At 42.3% G+C, this 19,874-nt stretch overlaps 1 long non-coding RNA gene across 6 annotated transcripts in view; it reads right to left on the reverse strand.

The window, feature by feature from the left end:
* Positions 1-425: 425 nt before the first annotated feature.
* LOC114048410 overlaps positions 426-19,874 on the reverse strand; it is a 109,351-nt gene continuing 89,902 nt past the window's right edge. For 5 of the 6 annotated variants that reach the window (XR_003569752.1, XR_003569751.1, XR_003569750.1 and 2 more), the window contains 3 exons: positions 11,437-11,549; positions 5,759-5,870; positions 426-858 (listed from right to left, as the gene is read on the reverse strand). This is a non-coding gene — a long non-coding RNA (uncharacterized LOC114048410). Of the gene's footprint in view, positions 859-5,758; positions 5,871-11,436; positions 11,550-17,588; positions 17,877-19,874 lie in introns of those variants that run through there. The other variant, XR_003569754.1, reaches the window with a different exon arrangement.

The raw sequence follows: 19,874 nt of genomic DNA on the forward strand, positions 1-19,874 counted from the left end.
ATACCATTATAATGCTAACATTTCACTCACAAAAGAGTGTTGCAGTTCATCACTTAGGACACTAGTTTCTGTTCTTTCCCAGATTTCTATTCTTCACAGGGCCTTTAGTGCATGAACTCCTTAAGGAACCATTGCTGGGACTACAGGAGAAGGGGTACTATGCCCACTCCCTTCTCTACTAAAAGGAGCCTCCACTCTAGGCCTAGGCATTTAGTCTGATTGAGTTAAGACTTGGGGAGCCTGACCTCTGAGAGTGGTTGGGCTCCATTTTCTCATACCTTTTGCCTCATTAAGCCCCATTCCAGTGTCCTAGGGATATTTACTTAAAGCTTAGGTTTTGGCTCATGTCTAGGTCTTCCCAAAGGGGATGGGGGTAAAGGAGTAGAAAGTTACTCAGTGCCCAATGTAAATCAGGTATGAGACAGGTATTTATTTCCTATACACAAAAAAAATACTGATAAACACAAAAGATTCATGATGTATATTGATAAGACAACTTAAAACAAGATTCAGTAACTTAATTTATAACTACTCATATTCTCTTGGGAAGTTGATACTTAAAACCCTACATCAAAATAGAAATCTGTTTACATGACTGCTGAGTAGGCATTCTTTATTTCCCCTCCATTCTACCATTGTCCAAACAATCTCCAGTACATGTCTCCTGGTTAAAAGGTCAGGGCTTGGGCCAATCCTCTTGATGGTGGTTGTCTTCTCCAAGAGTGTTGGAGTAATTTCTGGGGAATTCCTCCTTCTGCCACAAGCCAGCTCTTGCCTGATGGGATACAGTACCCTGGATCCCCTCAATCTCACATGGTCACCTCCAAGGCTGGGCACTTGAGACTGATGTTCAATCACCTTCTCAAAAAAGGAAACACAACATAGACAAGTCAACCAGGGATCTAGGCACAAGCTCACCTAATTGAGTCTATTCTCCATCTGGGAATAGCAGAAGAGAGGGGAGAAGAAGCAATAGCATAGCTTTTCCCCTTCACTACTTGCCACTTAGAAGAGTCAAAGCATAAGAGTCATCTCTCCTTTTAAATGATGCAGCAGCATCCTCACCCCTTCCACTGTCAAGAGCCAAGGGAGGGCCAAGGGACCACTCAGGGCTGTCTACATCAAACCAAAATTCTAGGTCATTCTGCCTGTGGGATACCATATGGTTAGAAGCAGCTAGGAAGGTCATCATAGTCCAAAGACCCCAAGTACTAAGTCTCCGTGTCTCTGAAGGCTCAAAAGGTTCTAGGGGAGCTCAAGGTCCACCTTTCCTGAGATGGTTCCTCAACCTCTGCTACAACTCTTTGGGGCTCTGAGGGTCCCAGAGAGTTTGTTACTGCTAGCATATACTGTAAGACTTGAAAGAGTTAATTCTCCTCTCAAATTCAATAACTATTCAATTCAACAAGCATTTATTAAATGACTACTACAAGAGATACAAACACATGATGAAAAACAGTCCCTAACCTTAATGAGCTTACTTTTAAACTTTTTTTTAACCAGACCTATGATTTCATTGGGACAGGAATCTGCCCACAAAGCTTTCTCTATCAGTGCAATGAGCACCTTCTCTGCAAGGGCACTGAGAGATTAAACAATGTGTGCCAGGCAAAACTTTTATTAGGTGCTGGTACTTAGATGTATAAAGGGCAGAACTTGACCCAAAGGTCTTCCATTCTTGCCAAGGGTCTGAGGCCCACTCTCTCTCCTCTAGGCCACACTGTCTTTTACAAGCTTCTCCCAAGGTTCTCCAAAAGTATCTGAAGACCAGAGAGAGACTTCCACAAGGGGGTGGGATGGAAGAAACTTAGGGGGAAAGGAAGGAGGGAGGAAGGATCCACCTCAGGGAATTTTTGCAGTAGTTTAGGGTGTCACACTGGATCTATCGTCACATAATTAGGGTACAAAAATCAACAAGGCTGGGGAACATTTTGAGAGCTTGTCAATTTAAAAAACAAACTTTGTCTATTCTTAGCTATCCACATGTAGACTACTCTTTTTGTGGATTCTCTGCAATCGGTTTTTAATCCCAAACTGGATCTTACTAAATACCTCAATACCATTTAAAAACCAATTCCCTGGCTTAGATTCTTATACTCTAACCACTGCTTACCCATGTTCAGATTCCTTAAGAGTCTGCCCAATGTGATGGATGTTCTAATAAACCTTGTCTTTGGCTGAAGGAAGGCTTGGGTCAAGTTCTTTCAGGAAGGACCCGGCTATTGTGATTTTGGGGTCCCAGGACCCCCTGAACCCCCAAACCGCATCATTTTGGTGGCCCGTACGGGGAAAATTGTCTAACCCCAAGTTCTTCTCCAGCCAAGACTGGAGGGTATATAAGCCTCCCCCCTCCCCTCCTTTCTTGCTCTTCGGTTGGGGTCGCTCTCCAAGCACCAAGGCTTGGAAGTGCTTTTCTGGCAGACAGTTACCAGGCTGTCTAACCCTAGGCCTGATGCTCTCAGGCTGTCGGTCCACTGGGTCAGTTCAAGGCCATGGACCTGGGTGCACCTTCCATGGCACAGAGGACAAGGATGGACACCCTATCCGGGGGTGTATCTGTGAATTCCCTCGGCGCTGGGGAGTTGGGGAAAACTGCAGTTGCTCTTTGGTTCCCTGAGGCTTACTTGCTCCCTTCGCTCTATGCCCCTGGGTTCTCCTTCGCGGAGGTTACAGGGGAAAGTTAGAACACCTGAAAATATCTTGGCAGATTCTGGAGGTTTTGTGATTGATCATTGAGGAGTTTGGAGCTCCTCCTTACAACCCTGGTTGCTCTTTTCTTCCACTCCCTTCGCTTGGGTGCTTTTGATTTCACCCTCCCCCACCTGGGGAAGGGGTGGAGGCTGCAGCGTGGGCCCCACTGGCAATAGCCTTGGGCCCTAGGGCAGCCTTTGCCTGGAAGCTTCACCCAGGTTCAGCACATCCTGCTCAAGGTAATGAAGCTAGCCTCCAAACTTGGGTGAGCATGCTCTTTTAAATTTGTAGTTTTAACTGTTAATGATGAGATGTTGATTCTCTGTGTAAAGTAATTTGGAAGTGCATTTAACAACACTGAAATCACCTGATTGGTAATGGGTTTGTTTCACATTTCAAATTGGTGAACTTTCTGTATCAGTTATGTCAAGCAACTTTTCATAATTTGGTTACTGCTAAAATAATTTGGCTATTGTAGGTTATTGTTTTAATGTGTAAATTTGCAAGTGCACAGAAATCTCTCATGATTGGCTTTTTACACCAGGACAAATTTAAGTTTGAGATGTAAATCTTGGAAAAGTTCTTCTTAAACTGTGATTAGTAAAACTTGCTGTTTGAGGTAAAAGCTCATAGGATTTTATTTTGAGTTGTCTGATGGGTCATAATCCATCGATAATCAATAATCCACCATCTGAGAGAAATGCCATGAGCTACTCAGAGAAGGTGATGCTGGTGAGAAGTCAGCATCAGGAAAAGCTGAGAGGACAATTTTAGCCTCAGTCTAGGATGGGATCCTCCCAGCTCAGTTTCCCCATTATGTTCCTTTGAAAGGGAATGTTACCCACCTGGCTATTCCTGAGTCTGGCTATGAAGTAGATTTGATACTGTATGATTGGAAAACTGAATTATCTGAATCTAAGCAGAGCTAAGGATGTTTTATCCTCTCAAAGTTGGGCCCTAAATCTAGTCCCTGCTTTATATCTGGGCCCTGCAGTTTTTTTCTGTCAGATTTATGTCTTCTAGACGACAGGCCATTCACCTACAGTTGGTAACAGCGAGTGCCAGCCAAGGTTCCCCCATCGTTCCCTGGATGCAGCCTGTGCTCAGTCCAGTCAACCTCCTCTTTGGGACACCCTTGAGGCAGGGACAGCTCTATGCCCCTTGCCAGCAGGAAGCAGTTTCAGAAGTTGAGACCTTTGCCCCTTGCCCCAAAAGAATTTGGGCTCCTATTTGTTTGAGGGGGGGAATGATGGGGTTGGAATCTGGGCCCCAGAAAGGAAAAACCCTGGACTTTCCTACATGGCCAAATCTCTGGAGTTCCCCTGAGGCTATAATCCTATCAGCTGGCCTTTCGTTGTGGCTATACCCAATCTCCCCTCCATTGTCTTACCTCCCTATGGCCCCAGACCACTTCCCACCCTTAATCCTAGCTATGCTCCATTCTCCCTTGGTGTCGAGGTCCAGGTCCCAGGAGTTCTGTTCACACCAACTTACTGGCCACTCCCATCCAGATCTCCAAAGGCCCTTCCTCCCATCACCCCAAACTACTTGGCCACTCCTAGAGCCTTCCCACAGTCTTTCTGTATATAAGGTCCATCTTGTCTCCATTAAGATGCTCAGATTCTTAAAATCTAGCCACTGCTTAGATTCTTATACTCTAACCACTGCTTACCCATGTTCAGACTCCTTAAGAGTCTGCCCAATATGATGGATGTTCTAATAAACCTTGTCTTTGGCTGAAAAAAAAAATTCCCTCCCATCCACCCCACCGCACCCCAAGCTGGTGTGTGTCTAGAAAATGCAGGCTAATTTTAACAATAGCCTTAGCAAGAAAGTAAATCTGTGCCCTTTCTTCCATTTCTCCCCCACCCCCAACCAAAGAAAGACATGATAGTATAATATACATGCCAAAGTAAGATAGAAATGACTCTTGGATTATTTATACCAATGTACCACCAAGCCTGTGGATAAGTATCTATGAGAATGACAGACAATACTAACAGACCTCTTTGCCATACTCAGGATTGGCCTCAACACATCTTAGATCCCCAACTTCTTGCCCACCAGAGCCAATTCCCACCTTCTTCCTCAGTGACTGTTTTGAGTCTCCTCTAGAAGCCAGACTGTATATCCCCTGGCACCCACTAGCTCATGATGAGAGAGTAAAGAGGACATTTTGTCCAAGTCCACTTAACTCTCTCTCAAGGTCCACCCCTAGGTCTCATCCTGAGCATGCAACCATGGCCCCCCACACAAAGTGTGTGATGAATTTTGAAAATCTCTCTCCCCCCCAACCCCTCCCTGGCCGATGCAGGCTCCAGCCTCTTGAAATTCTGCACACTAATAAAATTGTAACTAATTTACATCCAAGATGAGGAGTGACTGGCAGTGGTTGCTATGGAGACCATCTCGGGAGCCCAGGCTCCTCCACAGACAAGAGCAGCAGAGAGATCAAGAGATTCTGGGCTCAGGCTGAGGCAGATCCAAATGCCAGCCAGTCCTACTGGGCTCCCAGGATGACTGCTAACCCCTCCCGGTCGCCCTCACAGGGTCCAGCAGCCCTCTGAGGTTGAGGCAGGCAGGCCAATAGGGTAAGGCAGACACACTCTGCTTGGATGCAGGACTGGCCTTCAGGGACCAGACTCAAAGGAATGTTTGCTAGAATCTATCTCTGCAGTGCTTCATCCAGGGTAACTGTTCTTCCCTCCCTTTCTCCCCTTATCCTGCAGTCCAACTCCTTCTCATGCACATCAAGGACTAGACTCCCACAGAGAATGATGGAGGACTGACCCTGTTAGTAATACTGTATTACTTTGGGGACTTTCCTAGGTGAGAGAGAACAGTTGTGGTCTGAGTTCATTGAAACTCTACCTAGAAATATTGGCATCCTGAGGGTTTTACTGGACTGTTTTGTTAAAACCCATCTGTGTTTTGTGGAAGCTGTCTAGCCCTGACCATGCACCCAAGCCTTTGGGGTAGGAAGAACCTAGTCTAGGTGCTTGAAGGCCAGGCTCTAAGTGGTAGACCCCATTAGGAGGAGTTCCCAGATTCCCTCTCTGTATCTTACCTTAGGCTTAGACTGGTATTCCAAAGACCTGGATTCACATCCTGCTCTACCACTTAATGACTAAGTCACTTTAGACAAGTTCTGTCACCATTCTGGGCCTCAGTTTCCTCATCTGTAAAAAAAAGGGGGGCATAAAAATAATTGCACTACTCACTTTATAGAGTTGTGAGAAAATATCAAGTGTGTGTGTGTGTGTGTGTGTGTGTACACCAATTTAAAAACCCTAAAGTGCTTTGGAAAAGTTGAAGAAGGAATAGGAAGAGCAGGAAAGAAAAGACTTTCTTTGTAAAATCAAGTGAATCCAAGGACTATTTGTTGAAAGTCTATTAAGAGATTAGTACTCTGCTCAGGCATACAAAAAAAATCTATCAAATCCAAATCCCACCCTCACCCGAGCTTCCAGTCTAATTGGGAAGACAAATACTTGACACGTGAAATAGCTAGAGAATTGCCATTGGCAGAATAGTTGATAACTTCCTGAACTGCTTAGATGTTAATTTCATATATCAAAAGGTGGAGGAACCAAAAAGAGGAAAAACTCTACTTTGGGTCCAATTCTCACTAACAGGGAAGAATGAGCTGCTGGAGTACAAATCATGGGAACCTTGCCAGAAAGTGGGGGTGGGCAGGGAATTACCACTCCCGCCTAAAGTTTGTGAAAAAGGAGAGGAAAGAGGGAATAGTCTAACACATACACTCTTGATTTGGGAAGGGGAGATTTCAGAGTTCAGAGAAAGGTTAGGTAGTATTCCACAGACTAAAATTCTACTGGGAAAATCAGCCCAGGAGGAATGGAAAACTCTTAAAAATGAGATTCCAAAGGGCCCCAAAAGGAAAAAATGTGAATAATGAAGAAAAAACAAGAATTCTCTGAAGACATGTGACTACATGAAGAACCATGGAACAATTGAGATTGTAAAGAGATACAGAAAATCAAAGTCAGGCCAAGCAAAAGAAGATGAATTTAAGAGTTTAGAAGACCTAGAAGAATAGTGTCAGAAAAACTAAAGCTTAGAAGGAACTGAGACTAATAAACAGTTGTTTATATAGAACAGAATATAGAGAAAAAGAAGATCAAAGCAGTGGATGGAAGGATGATAGTGGAGAAAAGAACGGAATAGCTTGGTTTTTACTTGTCTTCTGTTGTCTCTACCTGGGAGAATGAGCCTTGAACTCTGAAGAATAAAACCAAGAGAGCTAACAGTGAATTGCTGCCCAAGCTAAGGAAGGCAATATTAAGAAAGCACCTGAAGTTGCCCTTGATGACTTCAAATCACCTGATGAACTATAGCCTTGGGTACCAAAAGACCTGGCACATGGCATCTGCTGATCTGCTGATCTGTAGGTGTTTTCTAGATAGTCACTAACAACCTCTTTAATAATCTGCTCTAGAATGTTCTCCTGGGATTGAAGTCATACTCATTGGCCTATAATTTCTCTTCCTTTTTATTAAAAATCAAAACTGCCTTTGCCCTTCTCCAAGACTATGGTACCTCTCCAATTCTCCCCAGTCTTTCAGATATCGTTAACATCTTCCAAAAAATAGAAGTCGTGAAAACAAAATCCAACATGGTTTCATCAACAACTAGGCTAATCTTATTTCCTCTTTCAACAAGGTTACCTAACTCTTAGATGATGGAAATGCTATAGATATATTTTACCTGGATGTTAACAAAACCTTTGATAAAGAATCTCGTACTATTCTTTTAGAAAAGTTGAAGGCATGTGGACCAGACAACAATATAATTAGATGGGATTCAGAACAGGTTGAATGGCCAGATTCAAAAGTTAGTCATTAATGGTTCAATGTCAGCTTGGCCAGAGCTGTCCAGTGAAGTGTCCCCACAGATCTGTACTGATCTTGACCCTATGCTGTTTAACATTTTTTATCAGTCATTTGGACAAAAACATGAAGAGCTTGCTCATCAGATTTGCAGATAACACAAATCTGGGAGGAATAGCTAACACACTAGATGACAGTCAAGATTTTAAAATGTTTTTGACTGGCAATGGGTTGAATCTAATAAAATTCAATAGGGACAAATGTAAGGTATTTCACTTGGGTTCAAAAAAAATCAGCTTCCCATATACAAGAAGGAGGAGATCTGGTTAGACAGTGGTTCATCTGAAAATAGATCAGCACTGGGGACAGGGGAGGGTTTGTGGACTCCATGCTCAACATGAGTCAGAAATGTGATGTAGCATCCGAAAAGGCTAATGTGATCTTAGCTTACATTAAGAGAGGCATAATTTCCGGGGATAAGGTGCTGATAGTTTTGCTGTACTCTGCCCTGATCAGATTATATCTGCAGTAATGTATTCAGTTCTGGTCACTACCATTTAAGAGGTCATTGTTAAGTGTCCAGAAGAGGGCAACTAGAATGGCAAAGGGCCTTGAATCTATGCCATGTGAGGCTAGGTTGAAGGATGGTTAGCCTGGAGAAGAGATGACTTAAAGGGAGATAGGATAGCTGTGTTCAGGTACTTGAAAGATGTAATATGTGGAAAAGAAACTAAACTTGTTTTGTTTGGTCCCAGAGGGCAACACTGGGGAGGGGGGCTAAGGCTGCAAAGAGATGCTAGGCTTGATACCAGGAAAATTTCCTAATGATTAGAGCTGTCCCAAAGCAGAATAGGGCTGCCTCCGGAGGCATATGCCTCCTTGGAGGTCTGTAAGTATTCATCATGAATGACCTCCTGTTGGGTATGTTCTACCAGGGAACACTGAGGGATGGGTATGTGTTGGACTAAATGCTCACTGAGTTCCCTTCGAATTCTGCAATTCAGTCTATAATTAATGACTAGGTCTTTAGGCTAAGGTCCCATTCAGAGGAAGACAGGATTAACTCGGCCTATAATAGGGAAGGGGAAGAAAGATCCTCTTCATGGAAAAATCTCGTCTCTTCTCAACCAGACTCTTGTAATAGCACCTTGCTTGGTCTCCGGATCTCCAGGCTATTCCCTCATCAGTCAGCTCTCCATATAGCTGCCCAAGCAATCTTCTTAATATGTCTCTAAGTATTACTCCTCTACCCAAAGACCTTGAGTGACCCTTCATTGTCTAATGGAAACGAGCGTCAACTCCTGAAACTGACATTCAAGGTCTTCCTCAAACTGATTCCATCTTGTCCCACAGTAACTCATGCTACTGTTTTTTTGATGTTGTAGCCAAACTAGAGTACTCTCTATTCTATTTTTACCATGCCTTCTCTTCATCTCTCTGGGGCAGCTAGGTAATGCAGTGGATAGAGTTGCCAGAACTAGAGTCAGGAAGACCTGAGTTCAAATATGACCTCAGATACTTACTCGCTGTGTGACCCTGAGCAAGTCACTTTACCGTGTTTCCCTCAGTTCCTTACCTATAAAATGAACTGGAGAAGAAAATGGCAACCACTACAGTATCTTTGCCAAGGGAAAAAAAACCCTAACTGGGGTCACAAAGAATCAGACATGGCTGAAAAAACTGAAATGTCCCATCTCTGTCCTTCTGTGCAAGCTGTACTCCAGCATGGAATGAGCTCTCCTACCCTTCTACTCAGTGAAGTCTCTCTCTTTCTTCAAGGCCCCACTCAGTTGAAACCTCTTTCATGAAACTTTGCATGATACCTCCCACCTCCGTACCCATCTCCCAAGTGAAAGTGATTTTGACCTCTTTTTCCAGTGCTGGGAATGGGCTTGCACTGATCCAACTACTTTAATAAAATGTTGTCATGTCAATCATTCAATCAATAATTTCCCCTGAGCCTCAGTTTCCCCATCTGTAAAATGAGGGAGTTGGAGTAGATGGTATCTATAGTCCTATTTGACACTTAACATTCTGTAGATTATTCTTGTGCCTGGTCCTCCAATAGCACAGATTGGTGTGATGAGACATATCCTTTTCCTCATAATCATTCTGTTCTAACCCACCAAGCCAACCAGCTACAGAACCAGAGCCACAGTCTTTGCTGTATTCAGAGTCCTGCTTTACAAGCCTAGGAGTGCATGTATCCATCTACTTGCTGGACTTTGGGAAACTACTGGTCATCTGTCACCCCCTCTTCCCTACAGACAGAAATGCTTTCTATGCTTCAGAAACTATTTATTGCTCCTCCAGACCCTCCTTGGCCTGCTTAGCTCTGGCTTATTAGGAAAGTCACACAAGGAAAAACTGACTCAGACCTTCCAAGATAAGCAGCCTGCATCTTTAACCCTAATTCACCCTGAACACAATCAACAGACAAGCAAGACCTAGAGCAGAAACTATGTGAAAATAAGCCCCACACATTTTGGTCATAAAAGAACTCTCAGTGCTGAAGATCTGTCCATCATTAGGAACATCATACCTAATTTTGGGATTGGGACTGAGGTTAGAATTAGGACCTGGTAGTAAAAAACTCAGCACACTGGAAATCTCTGTTCTTCTCCCAAATGACACTAGAATCAGAACTTGAGAGAGGGATGGACCTTAGAAATCATCTAGTCTAATCCCCTAATATCACAGATGAAGAAATGGAGAGCAGAAGTAACTGCCCATGGTCACACAACTAGCTGAGTACAGAGCTGGAATCTGAATCCAGCTAGGTCTCCTGAATCCCTAGTCCAGAGCTCCTTCCCTTACTTATATCAAGCTACCTCCTATAAAGAACAGTCATTTGGGCATGAAGGAGATATGAGCCAGTAATGGTAAGGGAAGTCCATTTATTGACTAGATCAGCCACAGCACTCACAACATCCTACCACAACTTCAAAATCTACATGAGTAAATTGTGGCCACTGGGGCAGCTAAGTGGCATGGAGTATAGAGCGCCGGGCCTGGAGTCAAAAAGACCCATCATCCTGAATTCAAATCTGGCCTCAGATACTTACTCGCTGTGTGACCCTGGGCAAGTCACTTAACCCTGTTTGTCTCAGTTTCCTCATCTGTGAAATTATGAGCTGGAGAAGAAAATAGAAAACCATTCTAGTATCCTTGCCAAGAAAACCTCGAATGGGGTCACAAACAAGCAGACACAACTGAAATGACTGAACAACAACAAACTGTGGCCATGTAAAAGTATTACTAACTCCTGGCAGTTCCATAATGTTTTAAACTTCTTTAGCTAAGCATCTGGGAGGTGCAGTAGATAGAGCCCTGGGCCTGGAGTCAGGAAAACCTGAGTTTCAAATCCAGTCTCAGACAATTTCTAGCTGTATTACCCCAGGCAATTCGCTTAACTGCTGCCTGCCTCAGTTTCCTCATCCGTAAAATGGAGATGCAAATAATGCCTATTCCCCTGAGTTGTTGGGAGGCATGAATCTGATAATATCGTAAAGCATTTAGCACAGCGCTTTACAAATGCTTAGTGCTTAGCACACAGTTGGTGCTTACTAAATGCTCACTCCTTTCTTCCCCCCTTTCAAACTTCCTCCAGGGCATTCATATGTGCTGTCACAGCTTGGTAACTTACTAGCCATTTGACCACAGGCAAGTCCTTTAACCACTGTGGAACTCAGTCTTTTCATCTATAAAATGCAGAAAACCATATCTGTATTATTTTTATCACCAGGCAATTATGAGGAAAGCACTTTGGAAACCTTGAAGTACAATTCAATGTGACTAATTATTATTATCTAAGTTGACACTTGTAATAATACTGCTGAGTGAGGCCCCATTTGCTAAGTGAAGACACCAAGGCACGGCAAGGGGAGCAGCTTACCCAAAGTCATCCAGCTAGGCAGGAACATTGCCGGGACTAGAATTCAGGGCTCTTGACCGCGTAAGCTTTTTCAACGCGCTATGCCTCAGTCATGTGAGGAGATTCTGGAAAGGCTGGAAATAAATGCAGAAAAGCAGGACAGGAGATTCAACTTGGAAGTACTCCAGCAAAAACACATGGAGAGAATAATGGTGTCTTCAATCTGAGAGCCTGGAGACCTGGATTCTGATGCCCTTTGTCAGGCCATTGGCTTCTCTTTTAACGTCCACTTAGCCTATTGATGAGAACAGGGTGGGCTTGCTTTTCATTTCTCTAAAGATAACATCAAGTTGAGAGTTTCAGTCCTGTCCCCTTAGGCAGAATGAAAGTACCAGTTGATTTAATGGGAATTTTTGCCTACAAAAGGGAAATTTTGCTTTATCAGTTTCATAAGGATACCTAAAAGCCCCAGTCAACACTCCTGGAAACCCTTCAGTGAACTTCAGTACAAAGAATATAAGTTCCTTAAGGATAGCCATAGTTTTATTTCTGTCATTTTATCCCCAGCACTCAGCATAGGAAGTGTAGTAGGTCCATAATAAATGCAGGAGACACAAAGTTTTAAAAAGAGGCTATCCCTGCCCTCATAGAGCTTATAGTTTAGAAGGGGGATAAAGCACAAATACAGTTAATTATGATATACAACATTAGAATTTAAGTGTATTAGAGAGATTAAAGACAAGGTGTTCCTGAGTTCCAAGAGGGAAGATCACTCCTGATGGAATTTCAGAGAAGGCATCATGGAGGAGGTGGCAATTGAGTTGAACTCTACAGCATGGCTACATGTACCTGGTAGCTTACCAGTGACCCCAAAATATCCTGTTGTGCAAAAGGAACAAACACATCCCCTTAAAATATAAAATGTGGGTATTGGGTTAGATGATCTTGAAGGTTCCCTCAGGCTCTAGGGTTACATGACTGTCCAAGGCAGCCTAGCACAATAGAGACAACACTATGCTTACTAGTAGTCAGAAAAATCTGAGTTCAGATCCAGCCTCAGACACGCACTACCTGTGTGACCCTGGGCAAGCCACTTAACCCAGTTTGCCTCATTTTGCTCATCTGTAAAATGAGCTGGAGAAGGAAATGACAAACCATTCTAGTATCTTTGCCAAGAAGACACCAAATGGGGTCACAGACTCAGACACAACTGAAAAACAACTGAACAACAAAAAATGTAAGTCAGTACACTCAGAATGCCAACAGAAAAATGTCAGGCTCAATCTTCAGTTTCTGCTTCAATAAAATGTCTCCATGTTGTTGCATCATCCTTACCTGATGAACACTGCATTTGATTGTCTAAGAGACTTCCAGCACCACATTTGTGATCCGTTCCATTCATCTGGTGGTTTCTCAATGGAATCAAGATTTCCAAATAAAGCACTTACTTTTAAGGGTATTTCACTTTGAGCTTGGCTCGGAGATAAGCAGGGCCTTGCTGAGGACAAGCCCACTCAAGTGAGAAAGAACCTTGAAGCCTAGAGCTGAGCTGGTGTGTGCAGAAAGATATCTTCTGTGGATGAAACAGTGGGCTCCCTTTTCCCCAGCTGCCTGGGAGATTTCTCTAACTTTAGCTTTCAGGTCCCAGAAACATGTAATTATTCTCCATCTTTTGACCCAGACCAGCTCAGCTCCAGTCTTCTGCCTGTGAGTGGTCCAACCACATACTACAACTCTTCTATCTTTAACCCCCAGGGCTGTGTCTATACCACATGAATTGAGCTGGGGTAAAGTCTTCCTGTTTACTTATTTCTGAGGCCCTATCCTCAAGGCCCAGCTCTTCAATGGATTGTAAATTCTGGATAATTTGTGCAGTAGAAAGGACACTGGGGGAGGGCAGGGGAGGAGGAAAATAAGACTTTTTGAGACAGGGTGTCACTTCTGCTATACCTCAAACCCTTGCCCCATGCCATGCACAGCAGCACCTCACTTGGCCCAAATTCCACTTTTCAGCACACAGCTGAGAGGCAAGAAAAAAGCAAAAAAGGCTTCTGAGTATCCAAAATGTCACAAAATACACACGTCAAGTTCCAAATACTTTACCCAGAATGCAGTCCCTTGGTCCTTACTCTAACTGGACATAATTCTAACAGGTTTCATTAGTTGATTTTCCAGCCCATAATCAGAAGCCGCAAATCAGAAGAGGGGAGTTAGTGTTTTTACAGAGTCGAACACTAGAAGCAATGAGAAGTAATTCCTGACAGCAAAGGTTGAGAAAGAAAAACTATAAAAAGCAGGCACAAGAACTCAAGAACCCTAGCAACTAGGATTACTTAGCACAGTATAAAATAGTTCTAAATATTTCAGTAGCCTTCTGAGGGGTGTCTGTGAGTGGGGTTCAGTATTGAATAGCTCTAGTGATTTCCTTCTGTTTAGCATCCCAGCTGCAAACTCCCCAGGCATGCAGAGCAGTATAAATGCAGATACCAGCTCGTGAAAAGCCATAAAGAAATTATTCTACCCTGGAAGTTATGATTGTATCTGCCAAAGCCAAGCGTGGTGGAGGGAAGGTTGGGGGAGATCTGACTTATGTCAAGGGGAGACACTCTCATGAAAAGGCTGAAGGGGCACATGAAAATAACTTTCAAATGTTTGGAAGGCTGACATAAAGAACAGAAATTCTGCCTGTTGCTTGGTCCTAGAGGGCAGAATTTCAGAAGACCTGGATTTGAATCCTGGCTTTGCTACCAATCATGTAAGGCAGTCAATTTGCCTCTCTAAACCTATTTCATAATCTGTAGAAAGAGAGATGAACTAGGTAATCTTTAACAATTACAGCTGGCATTTATAGAGCACTTTTAGATTTGTAAAGCATTTTATGTATGTTATTTCATATAGTCTTTAAAGTCCCTTTTGCCTCTATAAGGCAGCATAGCATAGTGAAAAGAGGCCTGGATTGAAGTCAAAGGACCTGAGCTCAAGCTGTAGTTCTTTACTTGTTCTCTTTGTGTCTTGGACAAATCATAACCTCTCTGGGCCTCAGTTTCTTGAGGGGGTTGAACAAGACAGTAGATTTTGCTTTGCTATAAGGAGATATTTTCCTAACAATCAGCTGTCTGAAAGTGGAATGGACTACTTTGTGAGAGACCAGCTTCTAGATTATTAGAGGTTTTCAAGAGAAGGCTGGATGACCACATGTCATTGAATTCATAGAAGGAATCTTTGTTCAGGTACAGGTTGGAAGAGATGACCTCTGAGCTCCCTCCATGTTCTGAGATTCTGTGGGAATTATCCTGAGGTCCATACCCTACCCTGCATTCTTTTCTAGTATCAGGAGAGAAAACCCACTCCCTAGTGCTGCTTTCCTTTCTCAGACCTTCCTTGCAGCCTTCTCATGCATGCCTTCTGTTCTAATTAGTTGTAAACATGCCCTGTTTCTCCCTGAATCATCTGTAAACTCCATCCCTATTTCTGTTGAAGCTACCGCCATCTTTCCAATCACCCAGGTTCACAATGTTGGAGTTGAACCAGACTTGTCACTCTTCCTTGCACCCACTAGCCAATCAGTTGTCAAGTCTTACATCATCTCTTTCTCCACAACATATTCCAACATCCATCCCACTCTCCACTCCCTATTTCAAACCCTCATCACCCCTTGCTTGGACTACTACAGTAGCCTTCCAATTGGTCTATCTGTCCCCAGGCTCTTCCCTCTGCAATCCATCATCTGTATAGTAGCCAAATTTTATATATTCTTAAAGCACAAGTCTGACTGTGTGATTTCCCAATTCAAAAAAAGATTCAGTGATTCCCTATTGCCTTAGGATAAAATGCAAACTCGTTTGATACTTAGGGCCCCTTCACAATCCGGATCTAACCTTTATTTCCAGATTGATTCCACATTATTTTCTTCACCTACTCTATATTCTAGTGGAGGTATGGAATCTACAGCCTCAAGGCCAAAGGTTCTTCATCTCTGTATCTAGCCAAATGGGCCAATTTGCAGTTTTCCATTTAACATTACTGTCCTGCTTGTCTTTGCACTGGCTGTCACCATGCCTGGCATGCTCTTCCTTGTCCTTTCCAGTCCTTAGAATCCCTGGCTCCATCCAAGGCCTAGAGTAAGTACTGCCTCCTGTATAAGGTCTCTCCTGATCTCCTCAGTTCTTTTATATGGTGTTTCCCTCTTGTAGAATACAAGCTCTTTGAGGGCAGAAACTGCATTCATTTTTGTCTTTGCATCTCCAGGGCCTACCACATAATAGGCACTTAGAAATACTTGTGAAATGGGTGAATTAAAGGTACCATGCCTTAGTCATCATTGCATCTCCCCAGCACCAATTGTAGTGCTGTGCATAAATCAGATGCAATTAAATGTTTGTTGAATTTTTATTGAAAGATATTTTATCCACAGCACTGAGAACCACTTCAAAATTTTATTTGTTTCATGAGTTTGCAAAGATTGCAACACATTTAAAAAAAAAGGAACCATGGAGAAGAATCAGAATAAAAGATACCATCAAAGAAGTGCATAATTGAAAAAGAATGAGCTTCTCATGTGATGAGGCTAAGGGATAACCAATAGATGGCCTATTTGCCTCACTATTAGATAAGTGAAAATAGACAATCCCAGTAGATATAGACAGGCAATTTTCAAAGGAAAAAATCCAAACTAGCAACAACCACATGAAAATATGGCACCAAATCACAAATTGAAGCAATGTTGCTTCTTGGGAGGTCATGAAATGGACAAAGAATAAGTTGTACTGGAAACAGTTTTGGGCCTGGAGTCAGGAAACCTGAGCTGGGAGCCTGACTCCACCACTCAATTACTATGTGACCTTGAGCAAATCACTTCATCTCTCTGATCTCAGTTTCCCCTCTGTGTCATCTGAAGGGGGCCAAAGACAATTCTAAGAATGAATAGTTTTAAATAATTTTTCAGATTCATTTTGAACATGTGATAATCAAATGTGAAGTAGGAAGCTTTATTATATTTTCAATTGAAATGTCTATTATATGTTTTATAACATTGACACACCCTCAATCACTTTCACATTCATCTTGTAATCCTTGTCATAATTCCTAAGCTTTTTAGATACTTATGTTTTAATTTTGTAAAGTAACATGATGGGAGGAATATAATTTGAGTTACTTTCAAATTTTTGTAACTTTGAAATAGACACCTACTTTGGTTTTATTATGAAGCTAAGCAATACCTCATATCCATCAGACTGGCAAAGATGACAAAAAAAAAGAAAATTACAAATGTTGGAGAGGTGGTGGGGAAATAGGCACATCAATGCACCATCGGTGGAGCTATGATTGGGTCCATCCATTCTGAGAAGCAGCTTGGAACTATGTCCCCAACTTCATTCAGCACTGCGTACCATTTGGCCTAGTGGTACTTCTACACCTAAAGCCAGAGGCGTGCTGGTAAAAGTTAAAACAACCAGCTGTCCAAGGGGAAAAAACATAGACACCGAACACACTTTAAGTTTGATTGGCATTATTAACATTTTCTCCATCACTTCCTTAATAAGTATAAATAATCAACAAAACAATAAATCAAGCCTGGGTAGCAAAAAAAGAAAAGAAAATGAAAAAGCAAAGAGAGCCATTGAGGTGCAAAGACAAGAATAGAAGGAAGCACAGACAAACGGGACAGCTTTGAAAACTACAGGTCAAACTCATTATATGCTTTTTTAAAAATAAGCTATAGATAATAGAGATTTGCAGTTTCATGTATAATCCTTTTTTCTGTTTTCATCTTGCAGATGCAAATGCCCATTTTATTTGGTATTTAACTTCAGAGTAAAAATTACTTTTTAAAGAAAACAGAGAAGGTCTTGAGCAGGTTGAATAGACTTTCTGTGGTGAACCCAGGGGAGAACATAGACAAATGTTGGGCAGCTAGGTGGCACAGTAGATAGCAGCGCCTGGAATCAAGAAGACTCATCTTCCTGAGTTCAAATCTGGCCTCAGATACTTACTAGCTGTGTGATCCTGGGCAAGTCACTTAACCCTGTTTGCCTCAGTATCCCCATCTGTAAAATGAGCTGGAAAAGGAAATGGCAAACCACTCCAATATCTCTGCCAAGAAAACCCCAAATGTGGTCACAAAGAGTCAGATACCACTGAAAGCAACTGAACAACAAATAGACAAGTGTTACCTGATGAGTGGACGTGGATGGGTTACAATCGATATCCTTTGAGGGAGTACTTTCATTGATGTGATCATATATTCATTGGAGTATTGGAGTGATATTCCTTGACAAATTACTTTATATTTGCTAACTGTGCATTTTATTTTTACTTTTGCATCATGAAAGGGAACATCCATGTGGATAGGCTCACAGATCCATTTGAAATGGCTTTGTAAAATTGGTGACATACTTCTGGAATTCACAGAATTTTAGAGATGAAAGGTACCCTTTGGAGATCCCTTAGTCTGACCCACTTCAGATTTCACAAATGGGGAAATAGAGAGCCAGGAAGATAAAGTGATTTGCAGGAGGTCACACAGTTTTTAAGTAGTAGCTGCTCAGATTTCTTGACTCCATTTCCAGTGTTCCTTTCAGTAAAACTTACTGCCGCTCCAATTCATGACCTCCCAAGAATCAGTATAGGCTGAAAAGAGGTTCAAGAAAGGCTTGTATCAATTTATGGATAATGAATTCAAAATATATTATGTTGACATTAAGAAGGACAACTTTTCACCTTCCTACAAACTATCCCTGGGTGCCACCACTGGAGATATGTGGGACTAAGGGAATACAATGACCCATGCAGCTTTTGAAGTTCATGTTTACAAGTCAACAGAAGCTGTGACACAGGCTGGTAGGAAATTGAACACACCTCAAGCAATAGCACAGATGTCACAGTAAGAGAATCCTCAGGGAAGATCATGGAAGGGGGAGTGAACATAAGGAAATGGTTTTCTACTATAGGAGCAAATTGGGGTGGGAGTGCCATGCTGTGGGCTACATTTGACCATCAATGTACCTCTAGTTCCAGGGGTTTCCTGAGGGACCTAAGCAGCAGTATAAGTGGAAATGATTTACTCTAGGAATCCTGACCACATTACCACTAAATCAATTTTCCATTAGTGACCCCAGACAAATGTCCACCTGTGCATGCCTGAATATAAGGACAAATTCCCCAAAGTATGACATTCTAGTGCCATGGACTTGTGGAGGGTCCTAGAGGCTCAGAGTATCAAACCTGAGAGAGATCATGTGGTCCACTCCTGTCATTTAAATGGATAGTAATGGTTCAGATTTCAATAACACTTTACAATTTACAAAAGCACTTTCATCATAATAACCCTGTGAGGTAGGTGGTATGAGTATTAGGCTCCTTACTTTACAAACAAGGAAACTGAAGTTTAAAGAAATTAAATGAATTGCCCAAGATGCCACAGCTGAAGAACAGCACAGCTGGGGCTGGAACCCAGACCCATTGTTCTCCACAACATCACCGACCAACAAGTAACTACTGGGTGCCAGGGCACTAAGCATACAAAGACCAACATGAAACAGTTCCTGCCTGGAAAGAACTTACACTGATACAACACATCAGCATATGAAGACAAAACAGTAAACACAAAGCAATATCTAGGGACGCCGGGCAGCCAAGGGAATCGGGAAAACCTTCAGGTAGGTGGCGGCACTTGGGCAGTGCTGAGGTGCAGGGAAGGAGGAAGTGCATGCCAAGAATGGGGGAAAGGCCCGAAGATGGGGAAGGGGTGGTTATGAACAAGAAATGGCAAGAAGGCCAATTTGGTGTCAACATACAGTTCAGGAAGAGGAGTGAGCTGTCCCAGCCGCTACTTCAGGGTTTAAAACTCTTTTGTAGCTAGCACTTTGAGAACATGGTGTCGCCCCCTTCTTACCCACTGATCCCTTGAGTTTATCCATTATTGTCCATATCACTCATTTGACACTTAAGTAAAATATTTTTTAAACCTTAAAATTCTATATGAGGGTGAATCATTATTACAACTTAAAAAAAAACCTCTTGTATAGGTGCTTAAACTGTGGTCTCATTGAGAACAAAAACTGCCTTATTTTTATACCCACTTCTTCCCCCTCTAAACACACAATATATTGTAATTGCATATAATTGAAGCATTAAAATTCATTGGGTAGCTGGACAGATGGATGAACAATGATCAATAACATTTTGAGGCCATTTGTCTTTAAAAACAAAACCAAAAAACTATGTTTCTAAAGGGATCTATAGACATTTAGCCATATGTGTGTGGGTGATTACATGTATGTGGAGAAGATAGAGAGTTTAACTTAAGCCTTAAGTCTTCTTTAGAGATCCATCAGTTTGGGATACCTCTATCTAACGTCTCAATCCCAGTCTATTCCTTCTCTCTCTGGTTCATTTAGAAGTAGATAGATAGATAGATAGATAGATAGATAGATAGATAGATAGATAGATAGATAGAT

Source organism: Vombatus ursinus, unplaced genomic scaffold, assembly GCF_900497805.2.
Source record: "Vombatus ursinus unplaced genomic scaffold, bare-nosed wombat genome assembly UNPS02014793.1, whole genome shotgun sequence".
In the NCBI taxonomy this organism is placed as follows: Eukaryota; Metazoa; Chordata; class Mammalia; order Diprotodontia; family Vombatidae; genus Vombatus; species Vombatus ursinus.